We start from the raw sequence: 15,459 nt of genomic DNA, 5'->3' as shown, positions 1-15,459 counted from the left end.
GTTAATTGTCATAGAAAGGCGTACGCCTGCGCTTTCCACAAATCAGGAGTGATAACGGTATCATTCTGTGCAATTGGTTGCCCTCACACTTGTATGGGACCCGCCGGCTGTGTTGACTGGGATGTTTTCGTTTTACGACAGACGTTTTATGACAAATGTCGGCACAGTTCCCTGTGAAGACTGCCCAGGGCGCACTACACCCCCCCCCCCCCTGCGATAGTCATGACGTTGCCCGCCTAAGCGTGGCCGAAAACGGCAAGCAGTTACCCACCACCACCACCACCGTTAAAAGTAATTGCGTTACTACCAATCAATTACTTTTTGGAGTAGTTCTGCTAGTAATCGATTAGTGTTGCGAGCAAGTAAGTTTCCGAGTAATCTGATTAAAAGTTTCGGTAATCGATTACATTTCGATTTAGTGCAATCCACAGGCTCCATTACAGCCTTTTCTATCGGCTTTGCTATTGCGCTATAATACACTCTTAAAAATGAACTTCACCGCATAGCACGCTCCTAGCCAACCATAATCTCGAATGATATCGTTATCTGCCCTGATTTGTTGAAAACGGTAGGCGTACGCCTTTTTTGTGACAATTATGAACAGCATAAGTGTCACAAAAAGGCGTACGCCTCCCGTTTTCAACAAATCAGGGCAGATAACGATATCATTCGGGATTATGGTTGGCTAGGAGCGTGCTATGCGGTGAAGTTCATTTTTAAGAGTGTAAGTGAAGGTCATTGTAATAGAATTCCTTACGTGCACTCTGAGTTTTGCCTGGGGACACTTTAATCTCTTCCTACCGCAACCTGCTGTATGGAAGCTTCGGACATAGTGAGTTACTAGGAATTTCCAAGTTAGAATCAGGGATTTCCCTACACCCCCCTCAGGGGGGTGTACACCCTTCCTGCATTTTTGGCACCCCCCCCCCTGAATTTTCTCAGGTGACACCACCCAACTCGGCCACCAACACATTCTAGTAGTGAGTCCGGCGCAGCGAATTACATCCTGTACTATCAAACTTATGCTGTAGGACCACAGTGATGCAGATGATCATACCATGCATTTGTCCAAATTCATCTGAAAATCACTGTTCCATTCATATAGTACGCGCATACGAGAAAAAATGCATTCGGGCATGCAAACTCAATGTGGATCACAAGGAATCATTTGCGCCCAACTCAATCAAGCGAGTTATTCTGCTTTTTTCGTCTGAGGTCTTCACCATTGGTTGCTAGGTATTCATTGAGTTCCGTGAGCCAAGGTGAAAGTCTTTTTTCTTTGTCGGTCGTGCGATTATGCATCTTAATGTTGAAATGCCGCTCATAATGAATCTGTATTCTACTGTACTGTGTTGTAACATATTAACATGTACAGATAAAACGGGAAAGCTCCGCAGATGTCACCATTGTGCCACGATTCTTTCCGTGTCTAAGAAAAATTTCGTAAGTGGAACCTTCACCAAGCAGACCCCCCCCCCCCCTTGAAAGCTCGGCACCCCCTCAGCAGTGAATTTCTGGGGAAATCACTGGTTAGAATGTAACTCTGCCGAGCGCTTTTATTGTGGACGCCTTGGGTCAACGCCTTGGCAGGATATGTACAGAGAGCTTGCGCAGAACACTGAGTTCGTAGTGAATATCCTTCATCTGCGATACTGCCATGTCGACTACACTCTAAAAACAGAACTTCACCGCATAATACGCTCTGCGCCAACCATTGCCACGAATGATAAGGTTATCGCTTCTGATTGGAAGAAAGAGGGGGGCGTACACCTTTCTGTGGAAATTTTCATATATTCAAATTGCCACAAAAAGGCGTACGCCCCCCCCCCCTCTCTCTCTCTCTCTCTTCGAATCAGGAGCGATGACCTTATCATTCGTGGCAATGGTTGGCGCAGAGCGTGTTGTGCGGTGAAGTTCTGTTTTTAGAGTGTAGCTCTCCTGAGTTATCGCCATGGCTTCAGCTTTTGGGAAATGTTCATGGTGATGGACAGAAAAGAGGAAAACATTTTTTGTTTAAATGCATGACGTGTTTTGCATCTAAAAAAAAAGCCTCTACCCTGCGCAAAGGCCACGAACTCCAATCTCAGAAAGCGCGTCAAGGTATATGTAATTTCACGATTTCTTTGCCACATGACTTATTATTATCGAAAGTAACGGTCAAAGTAACGCTTTACTTTTTTAGCCGTTACTTGATTACATTTTTAGCCGAGTAATTTGTAACGGTAAAAAATTACTGTTGTACACAAGAGTATAATAGTAACGATAATTAATGAGTTACCTTTTTCGAGTAACGTGTACAAGTCTGGCCCTTCACTGTGAATGTATATACTTGAGACTCCTCACTGGCCCTTATAAAATTGCCGTTCGTGCCAGGCTGCACTGTTAGCTTTCGGGCTTTTGTTCCCGCTGTTAGGTGCCCAACTAAGCTTTCTTTTTTTTTTCCCCTTCTTTTTTTTTTGAATTGCAAGCCGACCTTAGTCTGGCTGACCTTTCCTTTCCTTTTTTCTTAATAGACATACCCCCCCCCCCCATTACTAGGAAGTTTACCGTTATTTTCCACTTTGGTACTAGTAATATACCAACAATAGAATTGTAGTGATACGAACAGATCTTCATATGCTTTTAGGATTTTGTGCTACAGGTTTGCCTTTCACAAGTGCGCGAACGTGCGAATTGGCACCGACTAAGGTTAATGATGTCCTGCACTCTTAAAACAGGTGGAGGTAGTGGTGACTAGATCGGCTTGCCTTTGTTAGCCTCACTCACGTAGACAGCGTCACGACTGTAGCCGAGATGAGATGATATCATATGACATCATGTGAGATGAGATGAGATGAAGAGATGATGACTGTCCAAAGTTAAGATGTAGGCCGGTCACTGCCATGCTTGGTCAGGGGTCCCGTGAGCAAAAAGAAACTGTATATCATAGTCTTTGGGCGAGTCCATGCAGATTCCTGGAGGAACCAGACTAGGCTGTGAGTTTTGGAGTGTCTTTCCGTGAAAGAGCCTCTGGGATGAAGGACATCATCCAGCGTGCAATTCCAATGTCCAAGGTGTTTATCCCGCACCACAGCATATGCACTGCAATGAAGCAGGATGCGGTCGATTTGTTTCGGTTTGGTGACAGTGTCTGCAATTTGCGTTATCCAGAGAGCCAATCTTTTATGATTTTAATTTAGTGAAAGCGCTTTCTGTTCGCAATCTGAAGGGCAGAGTTTGTGCAGGAAAGTCCTTTCAACGGGAGATATAGACGGTGATTTTGCAGGATTTCCCGGGTCCCAGGGTGCTGTGTAACTATTATCTCATTGAGAATAAATTTAATTTTTTGTCGCTGTCTCCCGGAGTTGGCAAACTGGGGCTACTGCTGTGGTGCGCAGCAGATGCTGGTTGGTCCGCTTTTTCGTTGCCACTTGCCACTGATGCCGACGTGGGAGGGGATCCATTACAGGGAAATGTCTTTCTTATTGTGGATGTTATTGTTGACGTGAATGTTATTGCACGTGGGATTCGTCACTATTTGGAGAGCGATGCGCGAGTCCATGAGGATAACAGCCTTGGTGATTCTCTTGACCTGCACCACGGCTGCTGCATATAGCATTGCCAGAAGCTCAGCAGTTGTAGAGCAGATTGGGAATCGCTCTGATTTTCCCTGCCGGGCCACATTCAAAGACTGTATATAGTAGGAGGAAGTATAACGCTTACACTTGGCGTCAACGGAGCCGTCTGTGAACACCAGCGTGTGTGCGTGATAAGTGTCACTGACTATAGGTTCTCAGCAGCTACTTTGGCTTCCAGTGAGCTGGATTCGCCCTTCTTTCTTAGCCCTGGAATGGGCAACGAGACATTGGGCATTATCTATCGCCATGAAGGAGCAGCAGGTCGTGGGTCTTAGAACAGAGTGGGTAATATCTGATTCTGCTCGCCGTTGTTGGCCACACAGAAGTGGGCATCGTCACGACTGTAGCAAAGAAAAAGAAAAAAAAACTGATGGAGGATGAAGGGTGGAGATGCGTAGAGGGTGCGTGAGTCCGTCGGGGAGTGCAAAGAGCTACAGGGGTCGTTGGGCAAGACCCGCCAGTTGCAGAAAGAGAACAAGGTTTCTTGCTTTGGCAGAACGTTCGGCATAAGAACCATCGGGGTAGAGGATGTCCGCCAGCGTGCCAGAGCTGGAGTAAGGGAGGTGGGCTTCGCGCGCAGAATGGTATGCTCCGCATTCTCGCAGGATGCGCTCGATTGTTTCAGGTTGTTGACAGTGGTCGCAGCCGGCGTCACCCCTAGAGCCGATCTTGAACAGTTGAGAGTTGATGAACGCAGATCCAGTGCGTAGCCTGTGGAGCATGGTCTGTATGCCTCGAGGGAGGTCTTTCACGGGAAGAAGGGGGGATGATGGTGCGTGATGTCCAGTGCCCCAGGGTGGCGCTGTTCAACAAGCAGCTGAACGGCCATTTGACTGTCGGTGTCGTCCGGAATTGGTAAACAAGGGCTGCAGCTCAGGTGTGCTGAGGATGCTAGCTGATCCGCCCTTTCGTTGCCGCCGATACCGACGTGGGACGGAATCGATTGGAAGGCGATATCTCCTCCGGTTAGTTTATGCTGAGCGCACGATCTTCTGATGCTTCTCGCAACGATGTTGTCACACATGGGGTTCATCACGTTCCATAAGGCGCTTCTCGAGTCTGTGAGTAGGACTGCACTGGCGAACCCTCGCACCTGGACCGCAGCAGCTGCGTGTAGGAGAGACAGGAGTTCAGCAGTCGAAGAGGATATTAGGTAACACGATGTTCTCCCTTGCCAGGCCACGTTCACTGGTGGGATGTAGAACGCGCAAGTAGCACTTCTGGTACGGTCGTCAATATACAGCCATCTGTGAATACTAGAGTATGCGAGTTGCAGACATCGCATAATACGCTCTTAGCCAACCACTGTCCCGAATGACATCGTTCTGCCCCGATTGGTTAAAGGCATACGCCTTTTTGTGACACTTATGCAGTTATGTTAATTGTCACAAGGAGGTGGTGATTGAACTGCTTACAACTGCGGGCAACGTCACGACTATCGCATGGGGGAGATCGAGCGTCCTGGGCCGACTTCACATGAAACTGTGACGACACCCAGACAGCACAGACAGCCCCCGGATTCGAACCCAGGTCACCCCTTAATTGGCACCAAAAAGGCGTACGCCCGGCGCTTTCCACAAATCAGGAGTGATAACGGTATCATTCTGTGCAATGGTTGGCTTTCACCGTGCTACGAGGTGTGGCTATTAAATAACGGGGCTGGAGCGAAAAAAAGTGTATTTATTACAAAAATATTCGAACTCAGTTGGTGTCCCCTTCAACATACTCCCCTCCTCTATCTATACAACGTCCGACACGAGTTTGCCATTGTTGGAAGCAATGCTGGAAGTCATAAGGTGCTAGCCCCTTCAGTAGCGTTGCCGTTCTGGCCTTCAGGTCGTCCACAGTTTGGAAATGCGTTCCCTTCAATGCGGATTTCACTTTCGGAAATAGGAAAAAGTCACAAGGAGCTAAATCCGGCGAGTAAGGAGGGTGGCCCAGCACGGGGTCTTCTTATCGGCCAGAAACTGCTTCACCGACAGAGCGTTGTGAGCTGTAGCATTGAGGTTTCTGCACTGTTATCTTGTCCCAGATAGGCGCCTCCCCCCTGTTTTGAACAAATCATGACACAGAATGATATCATTCAGTATGATGGTTGATTAGGAGCGTGCTATGTGGTGAAGTTCTGTTTTAACAGTGTGGGGACGAGTTTGGCGCAGACCTTGCGCATGTTCAACTGTTCGTGCAAAATTTGTCGTACGGTTTCTTTGTCAACATTCACCATTTCTGCTATCATCGAATGCTCAGGCGGCGATCGTTGCGAACAATTGCATTCATTTTCTCAACGTTTTCTACTTGTGTTGTTGCTGTGACGGGTCGACCCGGACTTTCATCATCTTCAACGTTTTCCCGTCCCTCGGCAAACCGTTTATGCCACTCAAACACTCGCGTACGTGGCATCGCATTATCATCGTACACCTCTAGCAACAGCTACAAGCACTCGCTTTGAGATTTCTTCAGCTTCGCTAGAAATTTCAGGTTTATCCGTTGCTCCACTTTGGCACTCGCCATGATTCCGGCAACATGACTCTATAGCCCTCCCTGCAGCGGACTCCAGAGGATAGACAATGAGCGACAACAAAACGCGGCTTGTCGGGCCTCGTCGTGGAAGGTTCAAGGTTGCTAAACTGCGCGTGCGTTTCCCGCTCCGCGAGGTACACTCCCTACCAGATGCCCAGTCCCGTTATTTAATAGCCACACCTCGTATGTGGTGAAGTTCTGTTTTAAGAGTACCAGCTCGCGTGGATCAGTGGATAGTGTGCTGGCCATGTCACGTCGAGACAGGGAGGTACCCGGGTCCGAATCCCGGTGCCGGCTGTGCTGTCTTGGGTTTTCCTCAGACGCTTTCAGACATAATGTCGGCACAGTTCCCTTAGAAGTAGGCCCAGGACGCACATTCCCCAAGGGGTTAGTTGTGACGTTGCCCACCTCTTTGAGGCCGACAACGGCGAGCCCTTCCACCACCACCACCACCACCACCTCTATTTTAGGAGTGTAGGGTACGTTGCATTTATATGCAATATTTGCAGCGTCACACTGTTAGCTCATTACAGTCAACCCTCGTTAATATGACCAAGGCCGTTCTTGCGGGTTTTGGTCATAAAGCGAATTCTCATATTAATGAGCAACATCTATGGTGCTCCAGGTAAGCCCCTCATAAAGGAAGTCTGTTTCGCTCTGTCTCATTTACTGAAGACGCAGGTACTGCAGGCACAGTATTTTATTTCAATTAAATTTATTTTACCAACACAATTTATTATTTGCAACCTTACCATTTATTTACAATTTGTCGATGAAAGAAATCTGCTAAAAGCGTCTGCTTGAAAAGCTGTCAATGTGTAGCTTTTCCGGTGACTCAGTTGCGCGGGCGATGGCGAATACATACCGCGCGTAGGTATTTCGGTAGAATCGGTGTCGTGACTTTGGCATTCACCGCGGGTATGTTTTCCAGGGCCGCTGGATTTTTCGGTCAGGAGGATGACTCGGTCTGTGGTGGACGGTCACAATAACGGGGAAGAATACACGTGTTCTCCTCAGTTCGTCCACAAAATGTTGGTCATAGTCGGATTATCGAGTTGTCATAATAACGAGAGGCCTTTACACAGGACCTCCATTCGGAACAAACGGTTCCCCAGAAAATTGGTCATAAAATGAGGATGTCATAGTCATATTAATGCGTGTCGACTGTATTAGTAATTATTATTGAAGCACATGATGTTTCTACGTGTTTTATAGTAGTTTATGTGGATAAACCTACAAGTAGTTTATCTACGATTCAATGTTACGTGCTTGAGAGGGGCAAGTCGATCATTTCATTCGCGTGGGGGTTCTGACTGTCACAATCACTTCGTACTTTACATCGACTTATACGACCGTGGCATGTTACTGCTACCATGGAAACCTGTTGTGCGTTGCAGGTCGCCTCAAACGTCAAATCGAGGCTTCTCTTGAAAGCCGCCCGCACAATATTTGGCAATTTTAATTTTGCATGCAAACCTAGCTGAATGCATAGTGGTACAAAGAACGTTCTATAGCGTGCTGAGTGTGCGCGGTGTGTCACTCCAGCGATTCCGACTTTTTACACTCACTTAGTTGAAACTTTTGAACTAGATGTTGAACTCCATCACTTTAACTCGTTCATCTGTTTGTATTTTCTTTGTGTAAGCGTCCTGGGGTAGCGAGTTCGACTTCGTCGCGACTCACATCCCCCCTTTTTTTCTTCCCTTTATCACATCACCATCACCATCACCATGAAAATGCTACACCAGATCCCGCAGGAGGCAATGCAACATCCACTTTTGAACTGCTGTACCGGGAAAACGTGGACGTATAGTGCGCGTTGGTGGATAGCGCTCAACTTTCATCATGTATGACCATTATACATCGGAAACTACTGTTCCTGACCGGTGACCGAAACGTCCCTACTAAATACTACTGATCATACTGCGAAAAATGTACTGAGTTGCAGCGTTATTGATACTTCTAAACGTTGCACCGCCCTCTGCAGGCACGTAGAGCTGTATGCTTTGAATATATGCACATAAAAATCAACACACGGTCCTTCTAGAGAAATATAAAGAAAGGAGAAGTTGCACTACAATGTTTGGGGCCATATAAAAGACATTGTTTGTTCAGGAAAAGAAAATAAGAGCACGCTACAGTGTCGACCAACCGAAGCGCCTCTGAAGCTGGATGAATTATTAAAAGCAGGGAAGAGCAAGTAATGGTCGATTTTCGATATCTGGGACTCCTGGAATAATGGTAAATTTTTTAGTCTGGCTGTCTTTTCAGGTGGCTATCGATAACGGTACCGTACCGGTGGCAAAACAACAAACACTGCGCCAACTTCCTTCAAAAGGCGCTGATAGCCGTTGGTGTCACTAATAGGGATTAGTTAAAAAGTAGCAAACTTCATTTATATTCCACTCGGCAACCCTAAAGCTGCACCAGCGAGTTGATGAATTAAAACATCCGCTCGTTTGTACTCCAAGGCCGTGCTGAAGACTGGGAGGTGGTGGGTTGGAATCCTACCACACCGACTGCGCTGTCTGTGGTTTTCCGACAGACTTTGCATACGGATGTCGGCATAGTTCCCCCTGAAATCGGCCCAGGATGCACACTAACCCGACTGTCCCCCACACCTTCGTGCTATCCATCTCTGTAAAGACAAAACAAAAAATCTAATAGTTGTGGCACAGAATTACGAAAACTGAGCGCAGAACCCTCTAAGCTACACTACCCGAATACCGGTGCCAAGCTGACGAATAATATTCTATTTCGTAACGTACTGCTAGTCAACGTGGGCGTTGTACTGTAGCAGATTGTAGTGCTGGCTGTGCAGCCGGCGAAGAACGGACTCTACAAATCGTTTCGTGGGCAACGTATGGATTTGCGCGACGATGTGACTATGACTATGGTAAATAACAATAAGCTGGATGAGGAGACACGTCCCTGAACTATTTTAGTTACATCGGGTACTACTTGAGTTGTCCACTACACACGTTTCATTTTATGCCCGCACTACCGAAGCCGACTAAAAGTGGAACTTCACCGCATGACACACTCAAGGCCTACAACTGCACAGGAAGCAGACTTGTACGTATCTTGAGTACGTACTCAAAATACAGTATTTTAAATAATTTGTCGGGTATGGTGGTACTCTACTCAATACTTTTTGCGGCAAGTATTGTTAAAAGTATTTGCTACTCAGTGCTCAAAATACTTTCCTTCCTCGTCAAGCCGTATCCAACACTCCTCCCCGCCGTGTCCAGATTTTCAGCTCACTGAAACTTTGTCGCGTTTTTCTTTCTTTCTTTTGGAATTCGCGCAACTGTCGTTTATCCTCCTGAGGCTGGTCCCACGCTTGGCCCTGCTTGTCAATAGCCCGACCCCTTCATCAGAATACGGTTCATATTGCCAGGTGAATCCCCAGGGGATTAGGTACAAGAAAATCCCGGCATTTATTTCCTTGGTCACCAAAGCAATAAACCAGCTCCCGTGGCATAGTGGTTAGGATGATCGCTTTGCACGCCGAGACTGGGGGGTGAGGTGGGTTCGAATGCACGCACCGCTGTGCTGTCTGGGGTTTTCCCTGGGTTTTGCGGCAGGCCTTCCAGACGAATGTCGGCACAGTTCCCCCTGAAGTCAGCCCAGGACGCAAACTAACACCCTTGTCCCCCCACTCCTTTCTGCTGCCCTGCTGTCTGTACGCCGCTCATAGCCACTGCTGCTTCGCGGCGCTAACGCGGAATAAAAGAAAGAAAAGCAATAAACACGCGCCAGAAGTTGAAAGAACCTAGAGTCACTAAATAAATCCCGATGTAGTGACTCTAGAAAGACCCGAGCTGACATACAGGAGGGATTACGAAGTTTCGCGTCAGAACATATCACCAAAGTTTACTTGAATTCACCAAAGTTCGTCAAACATTACTTGACACCACGACATTGCAAATAAAAGATATGCAGTTTATTCCTTGATATTGCTTGATTTGATTTGTACGGCCGCGTTCAGAATACGCGTTTCACTGACTCCTAACACTAAAATACTTTAAAGGGTATCTTAAATACTTCTTAGAGTATTAAGTACTCTACTCAGATTACTTTCGGTTTTGAGTAGTTTGTATTCTATTTTAAATACTTTGTACACGGAGTATTTAGTATCTTATTTGAAACACTTTTGCGCAGTATTTTGCACATGTCTGACAGGAAGGTACCGTTGTCACTCCTGATTTGATGTAGGTGCGGAGCGTACGTCTGCCTGTCACAAAACAAAAATGGGGGGGGGGGAGGGGTTATTCGGGGTGCTTCGGCTCGCCGTAAAATGCGTGCCCTCCCATTTTCAAAGAATCAGGAGGGAGAACAATATCGTTCAGAATGCTGGTTGGCTAGGGTCATGTCATGACAAATACGCAAGCACTTTGGTGGAGGACATGCAACTTTACAATATTGCCTTCTGTTACGCGCAGGTGAACACTAGGATGACGAAGCTGTGCATGAAGCGGAAGACATTATAACTGTAAGTGGACAATAGAACTTTTCGGATATATGCTCACCTGGTAGGGTCCACACGTGAGGAATCGCTTTGATTACAAGTTTTGATGAGTGATCTGTTAGCTTTGTAGCTTTCTGTATGCAGTTGTAGCTAGGATTTTGTGTGTGCTTCCGTTCAGTCGATGCCGAAATCCGTACAATATACTGCGGAGGAGCACGTGGAATCACCAGCAACAGGGAGCTGCTCTCGATCTACACGTGTTTATGTGAAGGCCAAAACGTGCTTCTCCGCCGTGATGCGCCTTCTTGGCCAAAGCTCGATCCGATGGATGGATGTCACGGAGATTGAAAGAAGCTGCGTGTCACGGTGCGAAAAATCTTTGTGTTCATCAGTTGCAACCAACCGCGCGTTTTATTTCTCAGTTTCATGTGCATTACGTGGCGAACCACGTACCCATGTGTCGGAGAGAACGAAGTTTTCGTTGCGCGGTGACCCACTTTCATCAAAGGGAAAATGAGACACGTCGTTGGGTTTCGAGAAGTTTTTTCAGAGTTTTTCCTAAAAGGAGAAACTCTGTCAAATTGAACTTTACTCGTAGCACACATGTACAAAGAAATGTTTCGATAGCAAATACTTTGGGCAAATTATTTCGCTGCCAGATGGGAGCATATGTTCCATTTTGTTGTTGTTTACGCTCTGAGATATTCAACCTTTCTTTGTGTCTGCGGTTTGGACGAGCCAATTTATAATCCTCAGGAACGCACACGGATAAAAACACGCATGGAAATGGAACAGCACGCAAAACAGCGTGCATCCACTGCATCGGAAGAGCGTCAATATCCCGCAGCCTTTGAGCACTTTCGACGAACATGGGAAAACGTATGCGACATCGAGATCATATGCGCATCCCAAACATGATCACTCTGTATTGCTGGAAAGCACGGAGCCGTGGCACACATGCTTGTCGTGTTTCGATCGTCTTATCAAACGTTGTCTGCAATTGCTGTAATACGGGGGTGTTATTGGCCTCAGCGTATCTGGGGGAAGTCATCGGAATGGACATTTCCGTGTATTGGACATTAGCCTGGAATGAACATTTCATGGCGAGTTTGCTCACATAGCCTACTGCATACATGAACCGGACATTTGCTCCGATGAAAGAAATAGCCTTGCCCGTAGCGGATGCTGATAGCGGAGTTGGTATTTGCGATTGCCATCAAATGCACACCCAAGCTTTTTATCGCGTGTTTTCTATCTCATTATAATGGAAGTTGTGTCGTTATCATTGTGACGAAGAATCATCGTCTCGCCCTCTCGAAGATCGTCCTCGCCTTCGAGCTAGAGCGAGCGCGAACTTTCAAACTTTGTTTCTCTTATTAAAGCCCTTTTTACCCTTTCTCCGTGGCTTTATAACAACGTGCATGTTAAATGTTACTGAACTTCCCTTTTGCCTTTGCTTAGCGCCTTTGAAATGCCACTGTACAACTTTACCACACGCCCACGCAATGATAGATCAGGATAATTTGAAGTGACAAATAGCAAAGGTTGCAACGATGATGTTCACAGGCCCTTTCTCTTTGCTATTGCATAGTGCAGCATATGAAGCATTTACGGTGATTTCAAGCCGAAACGTTACTTAGATTTTAACTTGCATTTGAGTCATGCTCATCGTTCACATTGGTTCAGTGTTCTCAGCTAACTTCAGTATTGCGCTGAAACTGTCCTTCGAGCTTGTTGGTGATTCTGAGACACCCTAAAAGCGCTAAAAACATTGAATGAAAGTTCATTGAAGGTACGCTTCATGTCAGTATGTTTTATCCGTGAATGTGTCTTTTTAGCGCTTTTACTAATGTTGCGAGCTTAGAAAATGTGTCACTTCATTTTATATCTTGTTACTCCTTTTGTTAAGCTCTTTCTGCGTTAATTATTGAGAAAGTCTAAAGTCATTGTCTGTGACATCTATTTAAAACCACTTTCGAATTCGCGTCGTTTGCGAGAAGGATGATCCCGTAAGCTCCTTCCGAGAAAGGAAAAGAATCTTCCTCACTTGTATGGCTTATATGCTATAGCTGCTTGCATTTCAGACGATTAGACCATGATGTTGGAGGGTCTTCGTATTCCGCTTTCTCTTTTCTTGATTCTAGCGTGTGTATAAGAGTGTCCTTCCATTTGCATGTCGTCGAGTGCCCATAATTTCCATCTCTGGTGACTGCGCGAGGAGCTTCCCCTCATCACACTATGTGTTGTCCGATTCTAATTGCATCTTACAGTGGGGCTGCCTGGGGACACCACGGACCAAAATGATTCTTCAGCGCATTAGGCAACGCCCTGCGCTGCGAAACGGGGTCATCACTAACGGTAATAATATTACCGCATGCGGAGTTAAGCCTCTTTTTGCATGCATACGTAACAAGCACCGTACCGGTGCGCAAACGACCACTTCACTTTCGTCGGCAAATATGCATGTAAGCAGACGCATCTCGCATGGCGGACACTATCTTTTTTGCGTTGCTTGGGAGGAGTCAGAGAACAAGAGATAGAAAAGAAAAAAAGAAAATAAAAACGCAAACGTCTGCAATAACGGATCGCCTTTGTTACGCACCCAGAAATTTTGATTGAATGTCACGTCTCCGAGTAAGTCCGTTTCCACGATGTACTGAGCCCATCAAAGGAAAAAAGAAATAAAATAGAATGTACGCTTGTCTGTCTTTTCCATCGCTTCCCTATATCCTCCGGAACATTGTGAAGAGGAGTTTCGTCGACGGAACTTGGCTGCGTGCAATTTTAGGCTGAATAAGAAAGTGCACCTAATTTATTTTAAAGTGCGGCCCCAGCATCACGCAGCAAGATCTTATCGTCCTGTTCTTGAACTTACTTCGCGCCCTTGAAACAGCGCTGAGAACGCGCCGGACAGCAGGTACATAAAAGTGGAAAGCTCGCACACGGGAGCTTCAACGTGAAAAAAATAAAATACGAGAGCATAGCGTCATTACGAGACAGCCTCGAGGACCTCGAGTACAGCCACGACAGTCTCGAGGCGTCTGCAGTGCTTAGCTGTCTTCTCTGAGCGCGGAAAAGATCAGCTCTACAGGCTAAAGAAACGAAGTACAGCAAAAAGTATTTCGAACCGTGCTGAGAGCTTCATGCTAGAAAACGCAACCAAGTATAAAATGGCTCTGAGTCAAACTCAGATTACCCGTACGTCAATTTCTAAATCAGTAATTTAATTTCAGTGTGACAGGACACCACCCATGAAGTGTCTTGATATTCCTGTACAGAATACATACTAACTTTTCTTTCATTTAATGCCGTCATTTTTGCTATTGTACTGTAAAACCGTACTGTAAACTGTGTACTGTAAAATTTCGCGAATCGGCCACAGGTCACAGGGTACATATTCGCGGTCACTTTGTTTCGCGAAATCTGGATGATACATTCTTGGCTTTCCGGTACGCACGAAAGTTTCCTTACTGCACATAATAAAAGTGGAGTCGCACAGACTTGTGCTGCAAAGCATTTCAAGTGCTTGCTAGTAATCGGTACTATACCAACTGTGAAAGTAAAGTTCGCGAATGCAGCAGTGTTTTCGAAGTGTCAATTCTTCCTCGAAACTTCATGAGCCCTAAAAATCCGCGAAAATTCGGTGCTCGCGAACATTTGACAGTATTAGAGCATGATCGTGCGTGTTTGGGTCAGTACTCCTTATTCTTCAGTCTTCTTATATTCCAGTCATCTTCTTACGTAAGCATTAGTGTTACCATAGCAATTTCGGGTATAGTTAAGGTGTTCTTGAACAACCGGCAATCAGGAGTAAAGTGCACATCTGACAACAGATGCAAATAGCGAATAATTATGCGGAATGAGTGACCTGAAAACAAAAGTCTGATGAGTTATCCGGTAAGCGACTGTAACAAGCGTTGTTGAGACAGTACCCACATTACGCGTGCTCTTACAGCACCCGTATTGTAAATGAATGCTCAAAATTGTACAGCATGTAATACAAGGTGACATACATTAACATTTTATAATTTCTGCTCAATGTAGTCGACCGGTACACAGCGTCTTCGGCAAAAAAAATAAAATAAAAATGAATGAAAATCGAAAGAGTAATTTTAGAGAACTTTAGAAAACTCGTTTAGAGAACATTTTAGAGAACTCGCTGCGACATATTTTCAACTTTCAAAGATATAGTTCGAGACGTAGCACCGACGAAAGACCATCACCCGACGGGTTCTACTCCTCCCACAATATTAACTTAAGAAAACATTAAGCACATTATCGGGAGAAATTACCGAAGCGCAAATGAAGGCATAGGCTTTGTAAAACTTGGTACTCATTCAAACTAATGCTATTGTACCTCTGCGCACCTTACAAATGAGTCTTTATTGCCAATTCAATTCTTCGTTCAGACATAACTGCGCTCCTTCTGCGTGGCAATTCCATCATTTTATATCGGAAGTTGAATGACCTCTCATTCGCAGGTTTTCTGCATATCTTTCTTCGCGTTCGATCGGCAATACTCTGCGGAGCACTGCAAGCGTCATCGGTCTCTCGCAAACACAGGGCAAACACTCATGGATATTCATGACGCTGCGTGTGCCCACTACAGTTGAGAGCTGGGCCGGCAAGCCGATGTACAGTATAAGAACCCAGTTTTCTAAGTAAAAATGCGAGTTAGAAGGAACTTCAAGAATAAGAAAGTAAAATGTAGTTGCTTAAAGGAGCAATGAGGTGACATTTAACATGGCTCGAAACCCACACTCTTAAAAATGAACTTCACCACAGAGCACGCTCCTAGCCAACCATCATCCCGAATGACAACGTTCTCTCCCCTGATTTGTTGAAAACGGG

The 15,459-nt window shown here is 45.9% G+C and overlaps 2 protein-coding genes across 6 annotated transcripts in view; one reads left to right on the top strand and one right to left on the bottom strand.

Moving 5' to 3' along the window:
• Positions 1-15,459, top strand: part of LOC135377648 (major facilitator superfamily domain-containing protein 10-like) — a 203,582-nt gene that overhangs the window by 61,558 nt on the left and 126,565 nt on the right. For both annotated transcript variants that reach the window (XM_064610236.1, XM_064610238.1), the window contains exon 3: positions 10,583-10,632. The gene's annotated coding sequence lies outside the window, so the exon portion shown is untranslated. The remainder of the gene's footprint in view (positions 1-10,582; positions 10,633-15,459) is intronic.
• Positions 1-15,459, bottom strand: part of LOC135377647 (dual specificity calcium/calmodulin-dependent 3',5'-cyclic nucleotide phosphodiesterase 1A-like) — a 250,537-nt gene that overhangs the window by 155,632 nt on the left and 79,446 nt on the right. The window lies entirely within an intron of this gene.

This window comes from Ornithodoros turicata, chromosome 1 (genome assembly GCF_037126465.1).
Source record: "Ornithodoros turicata isolate Travis chromosome 1, ASM3712646v1, whole genome shotgun sequence".
Taxonomy (NCBI): Eukaryota; Metazoa; Arthropoda; class Arachnida; order Ixodida; family Argasidae; genus Ornithodoros; species Ornithodoros turicata.
Note: the sequence above shows the minus strand (reverse complement) of the source record. Positions and strands in the feature narration are given on the sequence as shown.